General features: G+C 40.1%; 1 protein-coding gene across 1 annotated transcript in view; it reads right to left on the minus strand.

Annotated features, from left to right (window-relative positions):
• Positions 1-27,394, minus strand: part of LOC134614149 (indolethylamine N-methyltransferase-like) — a 194,730-nt gene that overhangs the window by 14,486 nt on the left and 152,850 nt on the right. The window lies entirely within an intron of this gene.

A 27,394-nucleotide genomic window follows, 5' to 3' on the forward strand; every position in this document is an offset into this window, starting at 1 on the left:
TGAAATGCCAGCAAGTTCTCTCTGCACGAGAGACACAGCAACCCCAGACGATCGTTTCAGCCTTGTTAGGCATCATCAGTGAGGCATAGCTGATATCTCTCTAGGCGCCGTAAGCAACTGAGCGGGGACCGACCGAAGGGCAGGCTATTTCAGCTGCTGCCCGTTCTCAGTATTCTCTTGCGACCCATTGTTTACTCTACATTCTTAATGATTTTTAATTTTTTTTTATCTTTTGTGAGGCTCCAATAAGATATCCCAGCTTGTGTACCATAATGGAAAATTGTATTATTGGATGTAGTAACTCATAATGAACATAGATCCAACTATTTTGCTATGTCCTGAAGAGAACCACATCAATAAAAACCACTCCAAATATTACTAGCAGTAATGATGAACTGCTCTGGATAAGATTTGCCAGGGCATAGCAAGACTCTGTAGTCTGCTAGCCTATGACAAGTTTGGAAAACAAACCGCCTGTCCACACATATCTTATGAGTTTATGCGAACACGCAAACACACCCACTACATTCATTATAAACACACACACATAAACACAAGGAATACATTATTCACACTTCCTACCTTATACGCACAAACACAAACACACTACATCCTCTATAAACACACTGCATTATTTACACACATTGCATCCACTATACATACACACACACAGAGTGCATCTATTATACTGACACATCCTCCCTATATACACACACAATACATCCTCTATAAACACACACATATTTAAACTCTATATACACACACACTGCATCCACTATACATACACACACTACATCCCCTACAGACACTTGATTCCCTATACACATACACTACATTCCCTAAACATAGACATTGCATCCCTTACACACTATATTTGCTACTCTAGCTCCAGGTATAAAAATATACAGAAAATGGCATACAGCTGATATCTAAAAAGGAAAAATAACAAATAGTGCAACACTGTTGGAGGAAGTTTGCAGTGCCCCCCCACTTTATATGGAACTCACAGACTTCAGATGAAAATATCGCATTGAGGTTGCCTTCCACCCTAGCTCCAAGTGCCTACAAGATGGTGGTGGTGGAATGGGTGGCAGGCCCCCATGAGCAGTCTTATTATGGGCAGGCTCAGGGGCAAGTCTGAGGGTAACACTTGATTGTTTTTTCAAATTATTAAAATATCAAAACATTTCTAATGTTATATATATATATATATATATATATATATATATATATATATATACCAAAATAATAAAAAATGTCATTGAAAAATATTAAATAATTCAAAAAGCATATCCAAATATATTAAAATATATATAATAAGATAGAGAGGGTGTATACACAAATCATTCACATTTCATTCACACATACATACTCATAGACACAATACATAAACAGACCTCTGCAATCATATAAACATACCATTTTATACCTATAGACCTCTGCAATCACACACATATACTGACCATTTGTCACGGCACCTGACTTGCGAGGGCTCCAGCGAGGTGTGTTCTCATGTGGGCCTTATACTTACCACAAATGCCACCTATGTTTTTCTCAGGGGCAGCCACCCATTTTTATGGCATGCTTTCCAATGTCAGCCACTGCACACTTGAGCCTCTGTCTCCTCAGAACATGCTGATGACGAGAACAGGCATATGTCACCAAGGTAAGTGCTTAGTGATGGACGGTATGAATGCAAGCAAGCAGGGAGTAGTGAACCAGACAAACGTCAATATTTTCTAACCATGCCATTACTGGCTTTTAGCATTAACAATGAATAATTGCTGCTTTTTGTAAACAAATATTGAAATGATCACTTATTCTGAAGGTGGAAATATAGTATGATTTTTGAAAAAGTCAAAGGATAATGGCACATTTCTCTTTTAGATGTATGTACTTTCTCAAGTGCCTACTCTAAGATTGTGAGGGTGAAATGAAGAACGCAATGATGATGGCTTAATAATGACACACCAGCCCAAATACATATAGTAAAAACGAAAGAAAAAAAGTTACCTGCGCTCTTTTCACATCCCTATTGTCAGGATATTTATATCGGCAGACATTTTGTGCTATGATAGAAATTAAAAGTGTATATTGCCTGAATCACTCAGAACAGAGCAGACTCCATTTTGGATTTCAAGCTAACAAATACACAAATTTCTATCCTCTTTGTAACTAAACACTAGCCTGAACTAAGGAATGCTTTCTATAAATAAACCAAGTGATACAATGAGTCTAACAGAGAAGAGGGATGGAATACTCTTCTTAATGTTAGCTTCACACAAGAAAGCCAGTGACCAGATAAGACTCAGTAATTTAATTTTACTTTCTAAATTTTACAAGATTCCCATTGTAAGCAAAAGTTGAAATTAAGTTTAAACTGTCAGTTTTAGAAATCACGACAGAAATTGCAGACACAAAGACTGAGGTAAATGCTTTGAACTGACACGTAAACTTAAATTATAATGGCCATTTCAGATAAGCCAAATGACGTCAAAATCGTCATCAGGAAAAGTTAACTGTTTCCTGGATAGGAAAGTTTAGTTAGGCGATACTGCCCTCTATGGACCAAATACCTAAATTGCTATATGCAGGGTAAACACACCTTCAATTTCCTATTGGCTTATCAAGTAATGACGAACAGAAAGTCTGGCCCTTTAAAAATCAGGATCACAATACGCGGAAATCTCACTCGCTATGACCTGATATGTTGTGAATATACGGGACGTCAACATGTACTGCTCTTAGAAGCATTGGTACAATCTTACAGCACCTGATAAGGGGATGCAATACCATCACGAATGACGGTCACTAGACTAAAATATTGCCGGCTACAAACCTAGGTGGAAAAACCCATTCCGAAAGGAATGGGGGCCCCTTAGACATGTCACTTCTCTGTACACAATGCAGACCTACACCCATCTATCTCTTATTATATACAAACGGGGTGGGCGGCTAGACTACGAGCACTATACCCAGACATGGAGGAGAATTCCTAAGTTCCTAAAACCCTTAGGTCTCTAATGACCCTGGTAATTCTAACGAACCCTGGTATTCTAATGAATCTAAAACCACAAACTGGTATACTTGTATAATGACACAATTTCACGTGGTATTTGTACTGTACTAGATTATACTATGGATGTATATCCCCCCCCCCCTCTTCCTTTCTGTATCCCTTCCCTACTTGAAAATTAAAATTTCAATAAAGTACAAATTATAAAAAAATCAGGATCACAGGCTAGGTAGAGTAAGGAGAAGCAACGAAGTAAGCAAGGGGAGAAGAAAGACAAGAAGTAAGAAGCAAGTGAGTCAGAACGAGAAAGAAACATTCCTTGACACTTAACTACCTGAGAACATCTGATGAGAACATCTCTTTAACTGGTAAATATGCTGGTTTCATTTAATTAATATAATTTAATTTAAAAAATTCTAATAGCATGATATATGACTGGATAAATCACGGTCAGATTTCGATTTTTAGAAATCTTAGTTAACTAAAGAATATATAGTTATAAACATTCCATTCTGCAGGTGGAATTAAGAATATTTATATATATATTATGTGATTTATCACATGTTAGCATACCGTTGTATTGATCCAGGTGTATTGATTTGCTCTAATATAAGATAAGATATCTTTTTAGGCAAGTTAAAATTAAGCTTATAGAATATGGTAGATTACTCTTATTGGATGGTTCCAGGAAATGACTAATGAGCTGGTTTAAATGTTATGTTATTTAAAATTACATGAGAATAGATCTTAGGAGGATCTAGCCAGCATTGAAAGGGGTACTCAGTTATTCAGTTAACTGCTAGCTAAAGTTTTATGGCCTTTCGCTGCATTCTGAGAAATTCTGTGCTCTGTGAAAGAAAGTTTTTCTTTGTCTCTGAAGTACAGTCATAAATTTTGTCTTGACAATTGGTGCTGTAGATTTTGATGTGTTAACCATTGGAATAATATTGCCATTGTATTGCATACCATGTTATACTAAATATTCATTGATTATTATCACGCATGTTACATATTATTATTATTTAATTTGTCACAATAAATTGTATCTATTTTTATAACAAATTGTGATTTTATTTATATGGAATACATTTCACTTACATGATAACGATCTTCTAGATCTAGAGAATTGAAATAGTTGGCAGTTCTCAACTGTTTACTATTATCATCCCATAAATATCCCCACACTATGTATTATTAAACACATTGAGGTTTTTAGTTACCTCCAATGGCCATGAGTGGATATGCCCACCTGCCACCTTAAGCCAGACCTCCTAGGTGGGTCCTAACTCTAACCATTCACCTTGCTTCTTTGAGCTTTTGGCAAAAATATCTCTAATGAGACAGAAAGGGGTATTTTCTATATACATCCCTGCATGCTTATTAACCCTTAATAGGGAACAGATGGGATGGGCAGCAGCATTACAACCTGGCTGTGTGATACAAAAGTGAATACAAATACAAAGAAACAAGTCCTGCGCTCAAACTCCCATCACTCCTGGGCTGCAGCAACGACCAGTACACACCAGCCCAAATACATATAGTAAAAACCAAAGAAAAAAGTTACCTGCGCTCTTTCCACATCCCTATGTATGTGTTCATTGTGGCGAAAGTAACCTCGCCACTGGTTCTTGGAGAGGCCTGTTTGCCAGCCTCCTACCCTGTGACTATGGCCCCTGTGATAAACCTTGGTTGAAACCACTGTGTGTACCATTTGGACTTGTAACAGTAACACTTTGAACTCCTGAAGTGATTCGAAGCAGCACTTCAAACTCCCGAAGCGGTTCGAAGCAGCATTCGAACATGTGGTGACGGTCATCTTAAGCCGCGAGCACAATGAGCGGTGTTTGGTTGTCGAGTACATGGAACTCAAATTGGACACTCAACGGTACCAACTTCGCTCACTTCTTACCTTCCACGGATGTTCGGCTATTCGAACAGGAGTCGAACAGCGTTTGGTAAAAATAAACTCCCGAACGAGAGACATAAACTGAGACTTCCACTGAAGCTATACATTCTGTATTTGAACTGTTTCATGTATCCTCGAAATAGACCGACCGCACAGCCTGATTCTCTGGAACTGTTTTGGGCATGGGGCCATGCATGCGATTGGTCAAAATGTGACTTCCATAGAATTCCTGAACCCCTGAGCTGATCTGGGTGATTTTTGAATATGTTGGTCAACCAGATCAGGGCTATCAGGGTATGTAACTTAGTTAATACAGTGTCTGACTAAATTATCTCCCAGGCAGAGGGGAGGGATTGTATGCTATGTGTGGGAGTGTCATGCAATGTAACAATGTTATTATTGGTCTCTGACTTCGTACCCTAGTTCCACACAAGCTGCATGTGGGAGTGCCCCTTGCATGGGGTTGTCATAAAAGGCCAAGTGTGGCACCATTAAAATCAGTTCTCTTCACCCTTAACACGCAGCCTCATCTCGTGATTGTAGGGAACAGCTATACCAGCTTAACCAGCTATAATCCCTGCTCCTGTGATTGTTCTTTGGATTGCTATAACCACTAGCTCTTGTAAGAGCTTCACAGCTCTACTCTCTTGTAGGAGAGGCCTTCACACCGGGAGCTGGATCCAAGGTTAGTCCATGGTGGAAAGGGACGGCGAGACCCCAGTCAAGCTGCGGTAGCTAAGGGGCTACGGTGCATATGGTGTCCGATGCGGTGCTTATGGTACTCCAGGTGACCAGGAAGCAGCGATTGGTGGAGGCACTCAGTTGGGATGCCAGGCGATCCGTCACATTCATTATCAGATGAAACGTGGCAGAACATGATTTTCAGAATGCACACAAGTGTGAAACTGCTGTAAATTTTTTTGGGGATTATGAAATCATTGGGAATTTACACATACGCGCTGGTATACACTAGATTTTTTTTATATATTAAGAATACATTATTCAAATGTATTAAGTAGCTTAAATGGAATGAAATCCTATAGCTATTGGGTTAAATATGTATAGATCTTGACTGCCATCTTATGATGGTAATAAAATAATCTTTAATGGAATTAAATGACAAAACTTTTTAAACCAAAAAAAAATCTACAACACACAAGGTTCATCCTATACAAAGCAGCTAAGAAATACATAATAGAATCTAAAATCTAAATGTGCTTGTGTACAAAAAACGTGAATGGAGTGATATGTATTAAGGAAGTAAAACCTATACCATGTAAATAAATATCACTACTTGAATAGATAACAAAATGAAACTAGCCTGGGTGTTAAGTGGCCAGGCTAGGGGAAGTAGCGACAGTAAGTCCTAAGTTAAGATAAGTAAGGATTAAACAACACAATACCCTGTAATAAGGGCATGTACAGTTTTTGAGTGATTCCAGTGTAGGATTAATCATGCACATGTCTGTGCTAAAATAGAAAACTCCAACGAATGCATCAAAAGTAGGAAGAGAGGAGACAGTAGATATAGAGGAGAACAGGTGAGATGTAGTGGTGGCTGGGCCTGAGGCGCATAGCAGTTTTGCGCATGTCCTTCCGCCACCGAGTATTGCAGGGCAGTTCTCTTTGCCTCTTGTTGCTTCCTCCTCCTCTACCACCTCCTCATCCGGGCAGCGTAACACTTTCACCACCAACTTCAGCACAGCCAGGGCGGTGCAGAAATTCCTTAAAAACTACCTAGATATATCAGAGCTGCTGCAGAAAGTGCGGGCCGTCTGTGCGTGCTTTCATCATTCTCACCCTGCTGCTTGCCTGTCTGCGCTGCAGCGTAACTTCGGCCTTCCCGCTCACAGCCTCATATGCGACATGCCCACAAGGTGGAACTCCACCTTGCACATGCTGGAGAGACTGTGCGAGCAGCAGCAGGTGATAGTGGAGTTTCAGCTGCAGCACGCACGGGTCAGTCGCTCTGCGGAACAGCATTACTTCACCACCAATGAGTGGGCCTCCATGCGAGACCTGTGAGGCATGTTGCACTGTTTCGAGTACTACACCAACATGGCCAGTGCCGATGACGCAGTTTTCAGCCTTACTATCCCGCTTCTATGTCTCCTTGAAAAAATGGTTCAGGCGATGATGGAAGAGGATGTGGCACAGGAGGAAGAGGAGAGGGGTCATTTCTACGGTTATCAGGCCTGTCATTCACAAGTGGATCGGAGGGTGGGTTCCTGCACCAGCATAGGCCAGGTACACAATTATCCAGTCAGGGCACAGTTCTGGAGGATGAGGAGGAGGATGAGGAGGAACCATGTTCACAGCCGGGTGGCACCCAACGCAGCTCGTGGGCATCACTGGAGCATGGCTGGGGGGATACGGAGGACACAGACAATACACCTCTCACAGAGAACAGCATGTCCTTGCCTCTGGGCAGCCTGGCACACATGAGCGACTACATGCTGCAGTGCCTGCGCAACGACTGCAGAGTTGGCCACATTCTAACTTGTGCTGATTACTGGGTGGCCACCCTGCTGGATCCCCGTTACAAGGACAATGTGCCGTCCTTAATTCCCTCACTGGAGCGTGATCGGAAGATGTGCGACTACAAGCGCATGCTGGTAGACGAGCTGCTGAGGGCATTCGCAACAGGGGGCTCAGTGGAAGCACAAGGCAAAGGAGGAGGAAGAGGTCGCCAACGCAGCTGGGGCACCACCAGCACCTCACAAGGCAGGGTTAGCATGGCCGAAATGTGGAAAAGCTTTGTCAGCACGCCACAGCAACCAGCACCACCGGCTGATATGGAACGTCTTAGCAGGAGGCAGCATTTCAGCAACATGGTGGAACAGTACGTGTGCACACGTTTACACGTACTGACTGATGGGTCTGCCCCACTCAACTTCTGGGTCTCCAAACTGGGCACATGGCCTGAGCTTGCCCTTTATGCCTTGGAGGTGCTGGCCTGCCCTGCAGCCAGTGTATTATCTGAACGTGTCTTTAGCACAGCAGGGGGCGTTATCACAGACAAGCGCAGCCGCCTGTACACAGCCAACGTGGACAAGCTCACGTTTATTAAAATGAACCAGGCATGGATCCCACCAGACTTGTCTGTACCTTGTGCAGAATAGACCTTTATACCGGCCTCACCCAGCCATTGTTATACTCAAGTACACTTATTCTTTGTTTTCTTTTTTTATATGTCACAATATTTTGGGTGCTACCCCCCAAAAAAAATAAAAAAAATTAAAAACAGTGTTGGCTACCTCCTCAACCGCCGCTTCCACCTACACCGCCACGGTCACTGCCTCCTCAACCTATGGGTCACTTAGTATAAACTATGTACACAATAGCAGAGGCTTGTGAAGGCCTTTTCTCCATGCATCAGGAGTTGAGCTCAGTTTGAACAATGAAAGACAATACCCTGCACTCCAACCCTCTCTCAAATGGATAATTCTTGTGATCCTCCTGACAGCCATGCTTTAGATTTGGATTTATGTTCTTCCAAAGCTAAAATCAAAGATTCCATCTAGTGTTATTTTATGGCTCAGCTGTATTTTTTATTTGTATGTATTTTATGTTATTTTAAGTGATTTTCCTATCCACATTTGTTTGCAAGGCACTTGTGCTACTCCTACCCCCATTTTACTTCCTTTTGCAGCTCTCTAGCCCGTTCCAGGACTTTTTTAGAGGCATTTTAGTGGGCAAACGTTTGGGTCCCCATTGACTTCAATGGGGTTCGGGTTTGGGGTCAAGTTCGAGCCCAAACTCAAACTTTTTGACGAAGTTTGGCCTAACTTGGCAAACCCAAACATCCATGTGTCCGCTCAACTCTAGTTGCGATATATTTGACAAAATCTTAGATCTGATCATTCATTACGGTCTTCTACTATAAGGTTAATTATCATAATTTAAGTTCTACCCCTCCCGTTCAGGCTGAACCATATTATCAATATCTTTTTCGAGGTTTCACAAAGACCATTGGCGCATTGAAATTCAAATGCACCAATCAAACTTAAGCTTCTCTCTTTATAAACCTGCAAGATCGGTGATCCAGTTCCCCTCTGATGAGCTGATTTAGTGAAACGTGCATTAGGGAATAGGGGCTTTGCTGTTTCCACCTAATTATCTTAAGTTTGTTACCTGGCACTTAAGATTTTATATCTCTGCAACTGCAGCATGGCACTTATATCTGATCCATAGACAACCAATTTACCGAGGACTTGACTAGTTAATTACAATTAGGGGTGGCTGGAGTGACGGATATTGCTCTTAACCGATTTAACCGATTTAATGAGTTTCACTGTAGCGGCTGTGCGCGCTTTCAGCGTTCTCACCCTGCTGCTGCTCATCTGTCTGCGCTGCAGCATAACTTCGGCCTTCCCGCTCACCGCCACATATACGACGTGACCACAAGATGGAATTCCACCTTGCACATGCTGGAGAGACTGTGCGAGCAGCAGCAGGCGATAGTGGAGTTTCAGCTGTAGCACGCACGGGTCAGTCACTCTGCACCAGACTTGCCCTCCAATAGATCCTTGTTAAAGGATTTAAAGTGTACCCATTCAAATTACAGGGCCTCAACCAGAGAAACTAATTCCTCCATCACAGTGACAATTGTGGAGACCACCAGTAACCTTGACCAGGTAACTCAATCTGATCTGGATATCAGTCCCGCAAAGGACAATGCAGTTCATACTCCAAGGGACAATACTGAATCTATAGAATTCGAAGTTCCAATTTCTACACCTCTTCCTGAGTCATCTAATACTGGAGACTCGAAACTGGGAGAGTCACCTATAAAAGTTGCTTCGGGCGATGTAATTGACGACAAGGTTGGGCCACTGAAGTTGGAAGCTAATGATGATCCTCCTGTCAAAAGGCCACCACATAGGAAACATGGTAGACGACATACTTCTTCCAAAACACTGTCTGAGAAGGCTGAGAAACTTAAGGTGGAAGCTTTAGAGCAATCAGTGGAAGAGGAAGTTATCGTCCCAAAGGCAGCTCACGACTTTGATGTGGAGAGGTTGGATGATTCTAATGCTAACCCTTCTGCCTCTGGGGGTTCGAGGATTGGCACCTCTCTTACAACCGCAACTGTAAAAAATGAGTTGACACCAAGTAAAGAAGACTGTCATCCTCAAGTGGAATTCAAAGAGTCAGACTTGGTGCAGCGTGACAAACTCGAAATGGATCAAGCCCAAGAAAGGGATCTGAATGAGACAGGGCTTGTTCAGAACCCACAGTCTGAAGAAGAATCTACAGTTATAGGCAAGTCTAACCCCATTCTTCAAATTACAAGCCCTGGTAGGACAATTTCCCTGCTGCAAGAGGAAACACAAACTACCACACTTGTACCTGAACAAAACATTGAAGACTCTTCTAATCAGCAGCTTAACCTTCAGCAAGTATTAAAGGAAGAGGTGTCTTCAGTTCAGTGTTTTTCTATGCCACTTAATGAACTACCTCAAGCTGAGCACATTAACGAAGAGAATGATCTAAGTGACCAGGTATCTCTATCTGTTACAGAATTATATCAGTTTGAGAGAGAGTCGTCCCTCATTCGGCTGGCCTCATGCTTCGAGAGATTGGAGGTGCCGTCCCTTGATGCATTTCTGCGGTCTGAGGAGGAGGGTTCGCAGAGTGCTCCTGATCCTGTACTCATTAATCTAGGGGATTCTTCTCAATTGATTCCAGTGGCACCTACTACAAGAGTTGCACCGCGGCCTTTATTCCGAGGAACTAGCAAGCCAGAATCCAAGTCAGACCCAGGACCTCTGAGTGATGCGCCTGTTTCTAGCGATAGCCCTAGGTCTAGTAGGATGACACGTTTGTCAATCACTGGTAATGAGAGTTCCTTATTGTATGTATCCTTGATTTCTGTTTATGTGTCTACCCTCCTGGTGTATCATGATTCTCTATGGTCCTCATTTTTCTATGCTCCTACCCTGCCTCGTTGGTTTCTTCCTTGGGACTTTCCATTTGTCATTCCTCCTAAGCCTCCTCCTTGTTTTCCTCACTTGGTTGAGTGATCCGGGTTCTCTTCTGTCACTTGTAGGGGGTCTTGGAGGTTTGGAGTGCCAGGAGTCGCTCCTTAAGGGGGGGGGGGGTACTGTCACGCCACTCCTTAGTTAATATGCCCTCGTGCAGTACTCACACTCACCACTGTTTCTGTTTGGCACTGTTTCTCATTTTTTTTCATTAAGCACTTGTTTAGCACCTATATATTCTGGTTTCTCCCCTCACTCCCTGTCAGATCATTATCCTTCATCCTTTATCCTGTAGCTGCTGTTTCCTGGTTCCCGTGATTCTGACTCCTTGCTCCTGTGTCTTGTATCCTGATCCTGTGTTCCTGTTCCGATGTCCTTATGGTCCTGCGTTCTCGTCTCTGCCTGGTCCTGTGTCCTGTGCCTTCCGTTCCAGTGTTCGCTTGCAGTGTTCCTGCCTATACTTCATTTCCAGTGATTCTGACCTTGCTGTCTTATTTACGTGTGATCTGCTTTGTGCTTTGCTCCTTGGTATTTTTTATTTAGTGCTTGGTGGCTTAGGATCCGTGCCCCACTTATATTCTGTGGTGGCTGCACAATCCTGCCTAAGGCCTTTACTTTTGCCTAAGGAATATCACGTGTACTCTGCCTGCTCTATTTGTATTTATATTGATTTCTTGTTTTCTTTAATACATATTTTCTTGATTGCTCCATTCATCATGTCCTTGCATTATTTCTCTGCTAAGTTGATTCCCACATTTAAAGAGACAGTGGTGTCGCAGGGCAGCCCCCCTTCATGTCCTTACATTCATACACGTGATTGTATTTTTAATTTCACAACTTTTATTCGTATTATTTAATTTGAAGTTTAGTGTATGTCTGTCTATCTTTTTTGTCTTTCTACAAGCTACACAGTAGTTACATCTAAAATCCTTTTTTATTACAAAAATTATTAAGTGCAGTTGAATTTTTTTGTTTTGTAAAATTCTTTGTAAGTTGCATTTTCAAATTCAGAGTCCCCCTAAATATTATTTTTGCTTGATCTGAGATAATTTTTCCTAGCATTGTGTCTTCCTTTAGTAAATGCCCGTTACTTTTAACTATTTTTTTGATCTGTCTGTTTTTTTATTCTTATAATCTAGAATTATGGGTAACACAAATTCATTCCTGTTTTTGCTTGTGCTTTTAGAGTCTTTATTAAGTGTTCTTGCATAGCAAGACCACTTAATATTATCTCACATATATATTATTATTTTTATTATAGCAAAATTTACCACCCTAACTCCTCCCACAGTTTTTACACTACATAGACAGTAATATACCAAAATATGCAGATTGTTCTTGGTGTGCTATTACTTTGTGGAACGTTTTGCTGAATGGTTCATGGAATATCATCATTTTTGTGGCTAAATTGGTCCCATTAATGACGAAATTTTAAAAACTAGAGTGGGAGCTGACAAAAGCTGAAAAACCAGGACATGATTTCTAAACTGCTACCACTCCCTCATTTTCAAGCCCACTTACACAAATCTTATATAAAAACGTTCAGCTATCCCTGCAGCCACTAAACATGTCCATGGCTAAGCCATAGTCCTGATAGTCCTGATAGTTTTCACAATATGACCATTTGTTTGCAACTCATGCCGTCCATTGACATTCATTGAAACTCCACTCTAGCCACCTCAAATTTGAAGGGCAATATCTAAACTGTGACTGTGCCTTCATTTTTATTATTTCAGAGACATACTATGCATCAAAATGTAGCTCTGGGTCTTGTGATTCTCACAATATAAAGCTGTAGGATTTATAGTTTTTCAAATACGACCATTTGAAGATGGCAACCGCCAGTGAAGTGAGCAATTTGGAGCATGTAACGGCACCCCCAGGCATAAAAGGGTTAAACCGCCGTTTAGTAGATCTTCCCTTCCAGAGACACAGGCACAGCTACTGTAGAGACCAATACAGCGAACCGGAGAAGCATATGAATGCTGTAAACAGCCGAATAGGAAAAAACATATGAATAGGTTTACACTCCTAGCAGTCAAACTGGAACAGCATACAATAAATCCCCCCAAGAACGAGAAAAGGATCCATTTTGAGGGTCAAGCAGCAACAGACAGAGCAGTGGGTTTATTGTTCTTATATACACATTAGTACCACTCACAGGGTTTTGGAAAACAACCAATAAACACGTACAATAAACTCAGACTCTCCCACACAAAATCCTCCCCTCTGCCTGTGATACAATTACCTTACACAATGGGTAATGTAGTTATCACAGACAGAGAAATACAGTTTTTCCACATTATTCATAACTTTAAAAGTATGCATCATATTCACATAAACTTACATTTTCAGAATCAGCATTTAACTTACATGTTCAGAATCTGCATACTTTAAATACGAACATATGTAAAAATCATGCACATTGGTCCACTAGTTCAAAAGATAGATCGAAGTCCTTTGTGACCAAAGGAAGCATGGCTTTTCTGCCCAAAACCAGTTCCACAGAGTCTTCTATCCTGGAGATAATTGGGAAGTAATCCAATTATCTCCAAGGACAGAGGCAAAACTCCATTAAGCACATGGCAGTAAAAAGACAGTAAAATACAATAAAATACACAAGGCTACATTTATTACATAAAATACAGACATGCAACATATCCCCAGATAGCTTAGGTCTGAGTGCACATTATTACTGAATGGCTCTCAGACCACACACATACAGTTCAATTGACATGGAGTCAAAGTCTTTTATTACACGAATAGGCTCTATGGCATAGCTATCTGGGTTAAATTAGTTAATTCAGTAAATCCGAGAATCTACCGAACGCCAGAGCAGAAATACATGGATAGACCTTTCTGCAAAGGAAAATAAAGTATTTAAATGCCAGTCCATAGTCAAAAGGTAGCAGGCAGGCAACCAGGCTCCTCCAATGCACAGTGGTGAGATTGGTCTCGTCACAGAGCAGTTTGTTTTTAACCGCCCTTCTCTGCCCTATTTGAAATCTATTAGTTTCTGTTGGCAGTTGGTGGAATGTTCGAGGGATTTGAAAGCTCTTCTCTGCCCTTGCTGTAGAGTGAGTGAACCACACTCCAACATTTCCACAGTTACTCCAGCCACTCCAACCACACAAGTTACTCAAGCCACTCCACCCAGTTACTCCGCCCCCTCCAGTTGAAGACTACTGGTGGAGGCAAGAACACTTCACACAATTTCCCCAGAAATTGTAGCTTTTCTAGTTTTTAATTAGCCTTTTCTCTGTCTATATTAGTTATCTTTTCTATGGTTTCTTCTATTTTTCCTTTATCATAACTTTCTCAATGAATTTCCCTTTCATTTTGTTAGCCTGGATTTCAAACACATTTCCATCGGAGCAATTTCTCTTCAACCTAAGGAATTGACTCTCAGGGATATTGTCAAGCCAACTTCTATGGTGACAACTATCTGTTTCAATAAAATTATTCACGTGGACCTTTTTAAAATTAGTTTTAATATGTGTTCTGTTGTCCTTAATATAAATATCCAAATCTAAAAAAGTAAAATTAGTCTGACTAAAATCTGCTTTTAAAATTATACCGTCATTTTTATTATTTAAAAACTCCATAAAATGTCTTGCTTTAGGGAGTGGACCTTTCCATATAAATAGGAGGTCATCTATATAGCGAAAGTAGGTAACCAGGTTCTCCACCCAGCCATGCCCGCTCCACACCATCCTTTCTTCCCACTTGGTCATTGGCATAGCTGGGTGTGAACCTGGTCCCCATCACTGTGCCATTTCTTTGTTTGTAGAAAGAGTGCTTAAACCAAAAATAATTATTATTAAGGATTACATTAATCCCCTCAACTATAAAATCAATTTGTCCAATTTCATCTTTTTATGTCTTTTCAAAATTGTTCTTACAGCGTTGCATCCTTTGGTGTGTTGGATTACAGTGTACAATGATTGTAAAACGACTTATACTTCTGAAGAAGCCAAAACCCAGGTGAAACGCGTAAAGTAAGGGACTGGAAGCCTGTTTTTAAATACCTAGATTGTATTCTTTAAACAAAATAAAGTTACTGCTTTTTTCCAACTCCTTTTTTGGTTTTCTACTTGTTCCTGTTGCTACTGGAATCTTGATTATCATCCATGTCCCTTGGTGGGGATTATACCACCCCAAGTTTTCAACATAAGAGCAAGTTATTGCTCTGGAAATCGTAAGTAGGATACCTGCTTCTTATTATAATACCAAATACACTGTACATACTGTACCATTGGATTTTATTCTGTTTTTTCCTTATATACACGGCTGCTGAGAAATTGGACACCTAACACAGCCACTATCCATATATCCTAAGACGAGGATTGTACTGTCCACTCTTCTTCTTCTATTTGTACTTGTAGTTAATTTTCCCCATTTATAATAAGTTCTATCAGTTTATAGTGTCTCAATTTATATATAGCTTTAGCTCATTTTGCCATTAGGTTTTTAAAATTCTTTATTTGTGTAAATGTTTAAAAAAATTAATTTTCTTCCCCTTGTTTTGAAGGAGATATTCTGCTAAAAGGCCCTTAATTTGCAGAAAGTGAAGTGTCCTTGGAAGGAATGCTGAATTCCTCCATAATTTGATTGAAGGTTTTAATTTCATGTTCCACAGTGTATTTTTGAATTCCCTTATCCCCCCAGTCTTTCAAGTGTCTATTTTTATGTTGTTTAGCATATCTGAAATCTAGAAAAAGGGAGCACATCTATTATTCTGTTTCTGAGACCTATGTTGTTTGAGAATCTGAGATTTAGTTTGTGCCTCTTGGATGGATTTTTTTGTTCAAGTCTAGGACTCAAAATAGTGACATTAAATTCCCTATCCTGGTTTTAACTTTTTCCATTTTGTACCATGTTTTTTTGGGTTGCAGCAAAATTCTGTGTAAGCATTATATGGAAAAGTCTGCTATATTGATAGCATTGTAATATTTCCAGGCACCCCAAACCACCATCCTGCCTTGATCTAGCCAAAACTTTCATATTAACTCTTGCTTTTTTTGCCACCCCATACAAATTTAAAAAAAGTTGAGTGTAGTAAAGATAACCAGTATTCTGGGAAATTAAGTGGGATCATTCTCCATAGGTACAGCAATTTTGGCAAAATATATGCTTTTAGGATATTGATCCTTCCCGATCAGGAAAATCGCATACCTTTCCAGTCCCTTAAGTTTTTGTTAGTTTGGGTTAGTAAAGGTAGACAGGTGGCTTCTAATAGGTCTTTAAAATCTGAGGTTAGTGTTATACCTAGAGATTTTAATCTATCCTTGTTTTCTGAGAGCCCATGGTTTTGTACAAGAAAATTACCGTAATTAACCTTTTATTCAGATTTTTAGCTATAAATATTGATTTCTCTATATTCATTTTATATCCTGACACAATGGAGTATTTATTTATCTCCTTTAGAAGCTCTGGGACTGAGGTTTTAGGTTCTTCTAAAGTTAGTCATCTGTGTAAATATTTAATTTACTTTGTCCTTAGGAGTTCGTGAATTCTTTAATTGTTTTGTTTTGTCTTATTAGAATCGCAAAGGGTTCTAACACCATTGTGTACAGTAGAGGGGAAGGAGGGCACCATTGTCTAGTCCCGTTTGTAACACTGAAGTTTTGTGATGTGAATCCTGATCCTGTTACGTTAGCTGATGGAGAGCTGTAGAGAGCAGACATAGCTTATAATATTGGTCCAGTGATTCCAAATTGTTTTAAGGTGGCAAACATGAAACCACATCCAAACCTGTCAAACGCTTTCTCTGCGTCTATTGACAGTAACATTAGAGGGGTTCCATTGTTCTTTGTTTCTTCTAATACGTTTATTATTTTTATAAGGTTGTTTCTTGAAGACCTCCCTGGTATGAATTTTACTTGGTCAATATTGATTAGTTGTGGTATGACTATTTTTAATCGATCAGCAAGGATAGAGGATAATATTTTAATATCTGTATTGATTAATGCTATGGGTCTATAGTTGCCAATTAGTTCTAAATCATTATCTGCTTTTGGGATTGGGACTATATTCACTCTCAACAGCTCTCCAGGACAGCTTCCTGTTTTCATTATATAGTTGAAAATGGTGGTAAGTTCCCCTTTTAGTTGGTCTTTCATTAGTTTGTCTGGGCCATCTGGGCCTGGGGAAGTCTTTATTTTAACCCCTTAAGGATACATGACGTGTGTGACACGTCATGATTCCCTTTTATTCCAGAAGTTTGGTCCTTAAGGGGTTAAGCCTATCAATGGATTTGCTGACCTATTTCTGTTACAGGCTTGTTTATCAGCTTTAATTAGTCGGGTAGGATTTTTGGCATGGATACATTTTCGAAGAATTCCTCAATCTCTTTTTCCTTGCCATATATTTCTTTTGCTAGATTATATAGATTCTGATAAAATCTCTGAAACACTCTAGCTGTTTTTTTGGGACATTAAATAGGTTTCTTTATCTTTTATTTTAGATGTTAATCTTATTTGATTCTCTGTTTTTTTAATTTATTATAGATAAATATAGATATAATGTTTCTGGCGTGTTACCTTTTAAATACCACTTGGATTGTAATGCTTCTAACTGCTTGGTTGCTTTATTCATTAGCTGGATATTTATCTGATTTTCTATTTCTACAATCTTCCTTGCTATTTGTGTGAAAGGGGTTGTTTTATTTTGCCTCTTATATTCATTTAATGTTATATACAGTTTGAAGATAGGCGGTAATCATTTTTTATTTGCAGTAGCAGCCATTTTTATAAAGTGGCCTCTAACTACGCTTAGGTTATATGCGGTTTACCTTTGTTTTTATTTTCTAAAAAGAAAAGATTTGTTATATTCTTAATTTCTTCAATATAATTTTTTTTGTGTAAAAAAAATAAATCTTTTATACGCCACTCTTTTTGAAATGTATCAATGTTATCCTTATTACAACATAATTGGACTGTGGTCTGACCATGCTATATCCTGTATCCCTATTATTTTAACAAGATCTAGCATCTACACGTTACCCAGGATAAGGTGGATTCTGAAGTATGAGTTGAATGTTCTAGAATAGCATGTATAATCTAGGTCTGAGGGATGAAATGTATATGAAAATGTCTCTTAGGTTATGATTATTTATTTATCTTTTTGTAAATATGATTTTTATTGTTTTAACGTATTCAGGTCGAGGAGGTAAAAGTATAGAGTGTGGTTACAGGACACGCAGGTCCATCTTGTATCAGAGAGGTGGAAGAGTGATAGACATTAGCAGGCACAGTACAATGTGGGCACGCAGGCCCCAAATATCAGAGGACACGCAGGTCCTGTAGTGATTAATGATTTAAGTATGATAAAGGCACTTTGTCAGTTGCTCTGTAATTCATGTTCAGCTGGTTATGGCTGGGTTATAGCCCGAGTCTGTTGATTAGTAACAATATGAGATCTATAGGCTTACAGTGGGCCTCATCCAGTCTAGCCCTTGCTATGTAGTGGGATCTGTGGTGGGTTCATCAGCCCCTGTCAATGATGGGCCTAAGGTGCCCCAGCCACGTCCCTCTGTGTTCTACAATGGGTGCTGAGCTTGTGTCAGTGCATTGGGTTCCTGCGATGTAGGTCTCCCGGGCTATCCCATCTGAGGGAATCTCCGGATTTGTCCCTGCCATCCTGATAGGGTCGTGGTCTATAGGTGGGGGTGTTATAGGTGAAGAGGGGGTAGGGAGTTGGGATGGGTGTTGGGATATCAGGGGTTCGTCGATGTTCGGTGTCTAATTTGCGTTGGGATCTGTAGTTTGTCCCTGTCATCAGTTACGTAGTTTGTCAGGGAAGTCTGATTTTGTCGTCGTCAGTAGCCAGTGTGTCCATATGTTGAGGTGCCAGTTGCAGTGGTGTGGAGGTCCTCAAAGGGTCTTAGCTCCTCCATTTGAGAGAACCAAGTTCTCAGTGATGGAGTGACCGGCTGTTTCCAGTGTTGCGGTATCACTGATTTACCTATGTTCAGGATGCGTATTGTAAGAGATTTCTTGTAGAGGGTCCGAGGGAACTTGGTATGCTGGAGTAGCATTTCTGCGGGTCTAAAGGGGGGTGGGTCGTCTGTGAAGAGCTTCAGCATTGTGTGAATCCCCTTCCAGAATGGAAGGATCTTTCTACATTCCTACCAGATGTGTAGGAGTGTGCCCTTTTCCTCTTTACATCATAGTGGGGAGTGATCCGGGGTGATCGTATTTAGTGTTGAGGGGGTGCGATACCAGAAGGTTAGTAATTTGTATGCTGTTTCTTGTGTCTTGCTAAAGCTGGAGCAATGGTGTGTGAGGTAACAGATTTGTTCCCATTCCATCTTGTCAAACATGCGACCCAGAGCAGTTTCCTATTTTCCCATGAAGCTTGGCTGTTCGGTCGGGGTTAATGTCAAAAGTAGAGTGTATATGAAGGAGACCCCGTGGGCTAGTGGATCTGGGTCTAAGCAGGCATCTTCAAATACCATGGGGGCCTGTGATAGTATCGCCCCCTGTGGGAGTGTTGCGATGTAACTCTGAATCTGTTTGTGTTTTAGTCGCATCAGGAAGGTAATGTCTGCATCGCCTCTCAAGTCACGTAGCGTCTTGATGCCCTCTGTTGAGTAGACATGTCTGAGTCTGGGCAGTGGGTCGTGTACCAGTGTTTTGAATGTTTTCGGGTCGAGTCCCGGTGGGAAGTCCGGGTTGTATGTCAGTGGGAGTAGAGCTGATGGGTATGACCAAAGGCCGTTTTTCCCTTTCATGCAGTGCCACTTTTGTAGGATGGGGTTTATGTAAGGGGAGCATTTTTTCACTCCTCCCAGAGCCCCTGGTGGTAGCCATGGCAGTACAGTGATAGGTATGCCTGCCTCGCTCTCCTCTGCCTGCTTCCATAATTTGTGTACCTTGTTTGGACCATTCCATGAGGTGGCAGGCTAGGTTATGATTATAAAGTAGATTTTGCAATCTATTTTCAGTTGTTTTCCTGCTTATTCTGTCATTCTAGCTCTTTCGATCTTTGAGAGGGTCCACTACGCAATTAAAGTCCCTCATAATTAATGACAACCCTTGTTTAATCTGCTCTATTTTCTTGAACGCTTTTGTGATAAATTTTATTGTAGATTTATTTGGTGCATGAATACTAACTAATGTAAATTACTTGTTGTTTATTTCTCATATTAGAATTGATTGGTTCTTCTCCAGTGGTTTTCTTGCAGTGCACAGATTTATACCTGATTTTTTTTATCAGGAAGTCCAGATTTATAGACCTTTTACATGGTGGTTGATCCCCTGGGCATTTATTGATATCAACTTAAATTGCATTTCCTTATCTGTTCTCTATGGGTTTCCAAAGTTTTAAAAAGAAAAATTAAAACATCATTATTAGTGATAAGACTGGTTGACATTTACTAATTTCCTACCCCACCATGTACATACCAACATTTACTAATATCCTACACCACCATATCTGACTTTATGTGGATATTAGTAGATGTCATTTTGAGTTAATCTGTACCGAAGCTAAAACATGTTTTTAAGCAACAACCTTTAATAAATTGAGGGGAACGTGTGACAGCTGGATTTTACCTTTTAGCAAAGGACCTTCCAAATTACACAAGTTACCAAATTAAAACCTAAATCTTTTAAATTCTTCAAAACATTCAATCTCTTGGGAAATGCAGTGGATAACAGTATCCTGGATTTTGCTAAGGTACTTATGACTCTCGCTGTCATTAAATACATTTAGTTTTACAGAAAACAAAATATATGCAAACTCCAAAATATCAGTGTTCGGTGGTCTGTGTAATTTACATCCTGTTTTACATGCACAGATGTTGTGGTTGATATTTCAGCTGCTATAAAAGTGACATTATACCCAGATTTCTCAGTGATCTGTGTCTGTCTCAGTGCAGAGATATAGAGATGGTTTATCACATGAATCTATTGGGGTTATTTTTACTTCTTGTTCAAGGTAAGGGTTTATTCATCATGTGATTTTTCTTTTATGGCAATCAAACCAAACTATGACATAAAGTTAAAAAGCAACATCGTAATTAATCAATTTTTTTAGGATCCTGTGGACCGATTGTGATGACTCAGACTCCAGAGGATGTTACTGTGTCACCAGGAGAAACTGTTGCCATGAAATGTAACCCAAGTACTAAGATTGATGATGACATATCCTGGTACCAATATAAACCAGGACAACCTCCAAAGCTTCTTATCTATGAAGCAACAAAAAAACACACTGGCATCTCAGATCGGGTCAGTGAAAGTGAGTATGACTATGATTTAACTTTAACAATCACAAGTGTAGAAGCAGAAGATGCTGCAGATTATTACTGTATGCAAGATGATGCCTTCCCTCACACAGTGATACAGAGCCGTACAAAAACCTTCCTCTTTTGTTTTCTATAGCACATACTCTAAGTCAGACTACATCTGTTACATACACCTGATTTATTTCAATTGCTGGACTGCATACATTAATGTTTTTGGAATTTGTGAATAATATTTAATTATATGAAAAATTGTCTTTTGTGACATATCCATTCATCCATGCTACAAAATTTCCATTCTTGCACCAACGTTCCCTTTTTTTTGCCACAATATATTTGAATGAATAAAAAAACTGGCCCTGTAAGATCACTGTATTCAACTTTTAAAACAAAGGTAATGAAGAATAGGGGAAGGTTTTCAGTGATGAGTAACTTTTAAGTACTGGCTAGTACTATAGGATTTTAAAATTTGAGCCCTGAATAAGACACATATTATTCAAGGTAAGAGATTAATCGCCCTCTAATATTTTTGTATCCTAATATAACAAATTATGAAGCCAAAAAGAAACTTTTGTCTTTCTATCTTAGGTTTATGGAAATACAATGATTACTTCTCTCCATAATATGTTACGAGTAAACAAAATTGGCGAAGACATATCCTGGCACCAACTAGAACCAACCCTTTAACCCCTTAAGGACACATGACATGTGTGACATGTCATGAATCCCTTTTATTCCAGAAGTTTGGTCCTTAACCCCTTAAGGACCAAACTTCTGGAATAAAAGGGAATCACGACGTGTCAGACATGTCATGTGTCCTTAAGGGGTTAAGGGGTTAAAGCATTACCTCTAAAGAAGTTCCCATACAGCTGTATTCAGCGCTGGATTGAGAGCCTATTGAGTCTGGTCCTTTCAATTATGATGGGCTACATTACAGAACCTCATGGTGGATGTGATAGTAGAGGGATACTTTAAATATGCATTTTAAACCAATATTAACCCTATGTCAATATCTCTCTTCAATTTCTCGATCAAGTTTATCTGTTCAACTTATAAGCCCCAGAGCTATCACCTCCTCTCTCTCTCTCACTAATCTCAAACGCTCTTCAAGAATTTACTCCTCTCCTTCCTTTTTATGTTCAGGTAGAAGCTTACTCGTGGTATGCAGCCTGTGACTGAGAAAGAGGTGGATGCAGTGATAGTAGCAGAAATAGGATACGCCACACTGCAACCAGGTGATTGGAGGGTTGAAGCAGCAAGAACATTCACACAGTGCACAAAGTCTGCTTTAAGCTAACTAATATTAATATAAGCTAGTAATACAAAGACCAATAGTGGAAGCACGCATATATTGTTGTTCCAATGTAAAATGGATCCTACGATATTTTAAAAATTACAGTGGGTGTAACCCACAAACTAGATAAAAACTAGATAGATAGTTTAAAAAAAAACTAGTAAAAATTGTTAATTTATTAAGACATTTGTTTAACTGTTAAACCTCAACAACACTTCCACAGAACCTAAGTGAGAAAAGAAAATGAAAAGAGCTTTATACCTAAATAATTGTTACAAAAGCAGGTGACCATCAAATTCCAGTGCCAGAGTACCTCTATAGAATTGTGCCCTATCATCAGTGAGAATAAGTCAAATAGCCATTATTGTAAGCCAGGGCCACAAATGAAGTGCTCCTGCAGATACTGTAATAGTCTGAGTACTGTATTTAGAAAAAAAATCTCATAGACTGGTAGAAAACGAAGCTCATGAGGTCCTACTACTCACTCCCAGAAGAAATTGAAAATATCAGTTCTCAAAATCTAGATCATAGAGATTGTAAGGATCCCTGTATCTATATTGTTGTGGTGGACAATGGACACAATCTGTTTTTTCATGTGTTTCTTTTTAGAGCCTCAAACATAATTTAAAAAATTGCATGAAAAGTAGCAGAATGCGACATCTATTACCTTAAACGGCGCATACCGCACAAACCCGACGCCGCACGAACACGGACACCTCACCATCCTACCCAGGGGAAAACGCTGCACCGATTGATGCCGTTCCGGTATCCCACAGGGCGACCCACGCCGAAACGCAAGGCCGCGGCCTACCTCCAGCCGCCATGCTTCTCCCTGGAGACACTCCTGGGCGGCCCACTGGGATACGGAACACCCGGGAATACCCGAAACTCACCTCCTCCACCTTCAGAATACACCATGGGCCGACGATCCCAAAAGCCTGAAGGTAGGGCCATCGGAGCTATGCTGCAAAAACCCCAACAAGGAAAAGCAGGCCAGACAGGGAAAACCCAGAGGCAGCCTTATCCCAGCAAGCACAGGAGACCCAGGGAACAGAGCCCAATCAGACATCTGAGGATATGACACAGCCCTCCCAGGTGCTCACAGGAGGTCCAACTCCAGCCACAAAGGACGACCTCAAGGCCTTATTAAAGGACCTGCACAGCATATTATAATATTTTGCTAGGTTCCAATCTCTGCTGGGGCTTTAGCACAAAGTAAAATTGACTGACCCCTACCTCAAAGATGCATCCAAGTCCAATCCACAATGTGTCCCTTTAACTCCTACACTCCTGGTTTATTCACACCCAATCCTGTATCCAGCAGGCCATGCTATAAGTGTAAATAAGAAAGGGATGCAGAGCAATCATCACTCATTACCACTCTGCTTGTCTCATCAGGGAAGGACTGTTCCCAGGATGTACTTTTCAATGTGCTTGGAGAGCTCCTTTAACAATAGGTGGGAAAGTAAAGTCTAGGGAATTCGTTAAAAAAACGTTGTAAGTGGAGTTGATTAGGTATCAAGGTATAACCCGATTTTAGTAATCCTCTATTTATAGGTTGTTCACTTATACGTATACCACTTATTTCAGCTGGTGAGTGGAGTAACAATAAAACAGGTGTACTGTGTCAATGTAAGGTGCTTAACCCCTTAAGGACACATGACATGTGTGACATGTCATGATTCCCTTTTATTCCAGAAGTTTGGTCCTTAAGGGGTTAAAGAGATATTACAGAAAACTTGGTATAAGCAGCTCAACACACGTGTAAGTACCTCTAACTTAACACAAACGCATGCAAAATAAATTGTGGAGTGACATTTGAGTGGAGAGAAAAAAACACATCAAAATATACCCAGTGGAGTGCTAAAGGTATACACTTACCCTTAAATAATGGAAGACAAATTGAACATAGTATCTAAAAGAGAAAAAGTAGACAGTATCTGGTGCAGTATATCTAGACACCTGAGTTTCTATAGGATATATATATATATATATATATATATATATGACTCACTCACATGGTCCAGAGCCTTAGGGGGGATAGGCTCAGATTTCAAGCGCAGGGGTATTTAAAGAGAATACCAAAACTTCTTCTGTATTCAGATACTCAAAGAGAAGAGAGACAGGACAAATATGGTGTGTTAAGTGTAAATACATTATATCAGTCACCGCTCATGAGGGGAGTAAGGCTAACCCCACATGTTTTGAGCTGCTATTGGTTTTGAATCTCTTTCTAAGTGTGTTATAGACACTCCACTTTTTGTTATTCAGCAGCTGTAAGCTGTCATTATAAAACTGTAGCATCAAAACCAGTTGCTAAGTAGTGGCTAAAAGATTCAATGATACTTACTGGTAGCCACTAATTTTAATTTTTGTCCTATTTCTAATAGTGAACAGATAATGTAGCAAATAGTGGCAGGCCAGTAAATCTTGGCTAAATTGGCTATATTTAACCAAGTCAATGCATTCTTCAGTAGTGAGAATGGATGTGGAAAGTATATAGCTAAAGTCCACTGATTTAAAGGTAAAATAAAATAAAATAAAAATATTGTTTTATGCTATTCTATGGTAACATCCTTTTTCAGACAGATTTACTTCAGTATGTTACATTTTAACTTGCAATCTCATATTTAGCCACAAGATGTCACTCTGTCCACAATTAATATGTGTTTGATATAGAATAGTCAATACAATGTTTAACACAGATCTGCACACAGTCAAACCATAATACTTGCTTTTCCTACAGTAATATCGCATTTGCAGTGATGTTACCACTGCAAGGGATTCTGGTTGGGCATATGCAAATTAGTTCCACAAACAATCACATTTTTACCTCGTTATTTCGTTTTAAACATAGATTCCTTGGAGTTTATGTTTGCTGTATACAACAGCTTTAAAACACAATTCAGTAGGAGATGCAAAGACAGTTGTAACGGACCGTTTCACTTACAAGAGGATAAAACCCAGTTTAGGCGATAATCCCCTTTCCAGATGCACAGGCAGCTACTGCAAACACCATTCTCCCGACTGGAACCACACGAACACTGGAACAGCTGAACAAGAAAAGCAGACATCGGCTTACACTCTTGGCAGTCAGCATACAATCCCATTCCCCCAAAGACCGAGACGACACATCGCTTTGAGGGTTAAGCAAGAACTCTGGACTGGGACACCCAGCCTGGCTTTTATTACAAACAGGTACATACAGGACACTCCCAGGGGGAGGATGAAATTAACCAATCACATGAATGTACCTCCCACACATTTCCTCCCCTTAGATTAACACTTAACATAATTATACCGTACACCCTTTTCCCCAATTCCTGGATGTACCCCAAATACCTATGATACACCCTTAAATCCAGCATCGCTGGATAGTCCTTATTCAGGGGGACAACATATTCGAAAATCAAGTCATTCGGATGAATGGTTCGGGAGATATGGGTTTCCAAAGATTTGACCGACCGCATGGGTAAAGTATCCGAAAACAGTTCCATGCATTTTGGCCCTGCGGTCGGTCACAAACAAGGGAATGAAAACAGACGAATTGCCTGTGTTATAGAGCCTGGAGAGGGTTTGAATGAATTCCCTTGTTTGTGGGGTTCTTTCTACCGAACGGTGGGTCATTCGGTAGTTTCTATACGAATTTCTGGAAGTATGGAGGTCTCAGCGGTGTTTGCCTAGTCAAGTGTCCGATTTTAGTTCCAGACACTCAACGGCAAAACACCGCTGTTCGGTAGTTTAAGATGGCCGCCGCCACGTGTTTGTTTCACGAATGGCGGCCACCCAGAGGACAAAGAATACATTACACTGATTGCCAATTACCCATTTGCAACATTGTTGCAAACTGTAATTGGAGGCACACTTATTCCTGGGTGGTCTGGTTGTTCGGTAGTTTCACTCAATATAATGAATGGAGTGATTCTACCGAACAATCAGCTGAATGCTGCATACATATAACCCAGGTTAACTGAACACATAAATGCATACATGATATTAAAGGACCAAAGGCAGTATTACTGTAATATGCTCCACAGTCTTAAAGGGACAGTAGTCCCAAAATGTCCATCGCTGATTTTAAAGGGCCAGTAGCAGAAATATAAATTATTACATGCCCAAATATAGTTTTTAAAGTGCAATATGTCCAGGGGCCATAGTCAGCGGGCAGGAGGCTAGCAACCAGGCCTCTCCAGTTCACAGTGGCGAAGCTGGTTTCGCCACAACAGTGAACCACTCATGGACATTTGTTACGTTGTTAATGCAACTCATCAGCATGAGCTGGATTGCTGGCTTGCAATTGAGGCTTGACATTACTTGTGGAACACAAACCAAGAAAGTTATGATCTATGAGAGAGAAAAGATCCCTTTTGAGGAAAATGTTATATTTTTCAAGAGGAATAAAAACTCAAAACAAGTACATTCAGGGGGGATGAAAACTAGGGCCATATCTCAGAGAACAATAGAGCATTGCAGATGTGGTTCCTTCTTCCTTATAAATTCAAAGGGAAAGCATTTTTCAATTTTAATATATAAGTTTATCTCATTTTGTAGAATGCAGCCCAAAGTATCTTATATGTAAGATAAGGCAAAGGAAATGTTTTTTTTTTTTTTTTTACTGTAAGAACAATAAAGATGTGGAATTCTCTGCCTGAAGAAGTGGTTTTATACAGATGTTCAAACAGCTACTAGATGCATACGTGCAATAACAGAAAATTCAAGGATATACTCTTTCAATGTAGGGTAATAACTGCTTGATCCAAGGATTAATCTGACTGCAATTCTGGGGTCAAGAAGGAATTTTTTTCCTAGCTTGTTGCAAAATTGTGTTTCAAACTGGGTTTTTTGCCTTCTTTTGGATCAACAGCAAAAAACAAATGTGAGGAAGGCTGAACTTGATGGACGCAAGTCTCTTTTCAGCTATGTAACTATGTAACTATTTATATTG

This window comes from Pelobates fuscus, chromosome 6 (genome assembly GCF_036172605.1).
Source record: "Pelobates fuscus isolate aPelFus1 chromosome 6, aPelFus1.pri, whole genome shotgun sequence".
Lineage (NCBI taxonomy): Eukaryota > Metazoa > Chordata > Amphibia > Anura > Pelobatidae > Pelobates > Pelobates fuscus.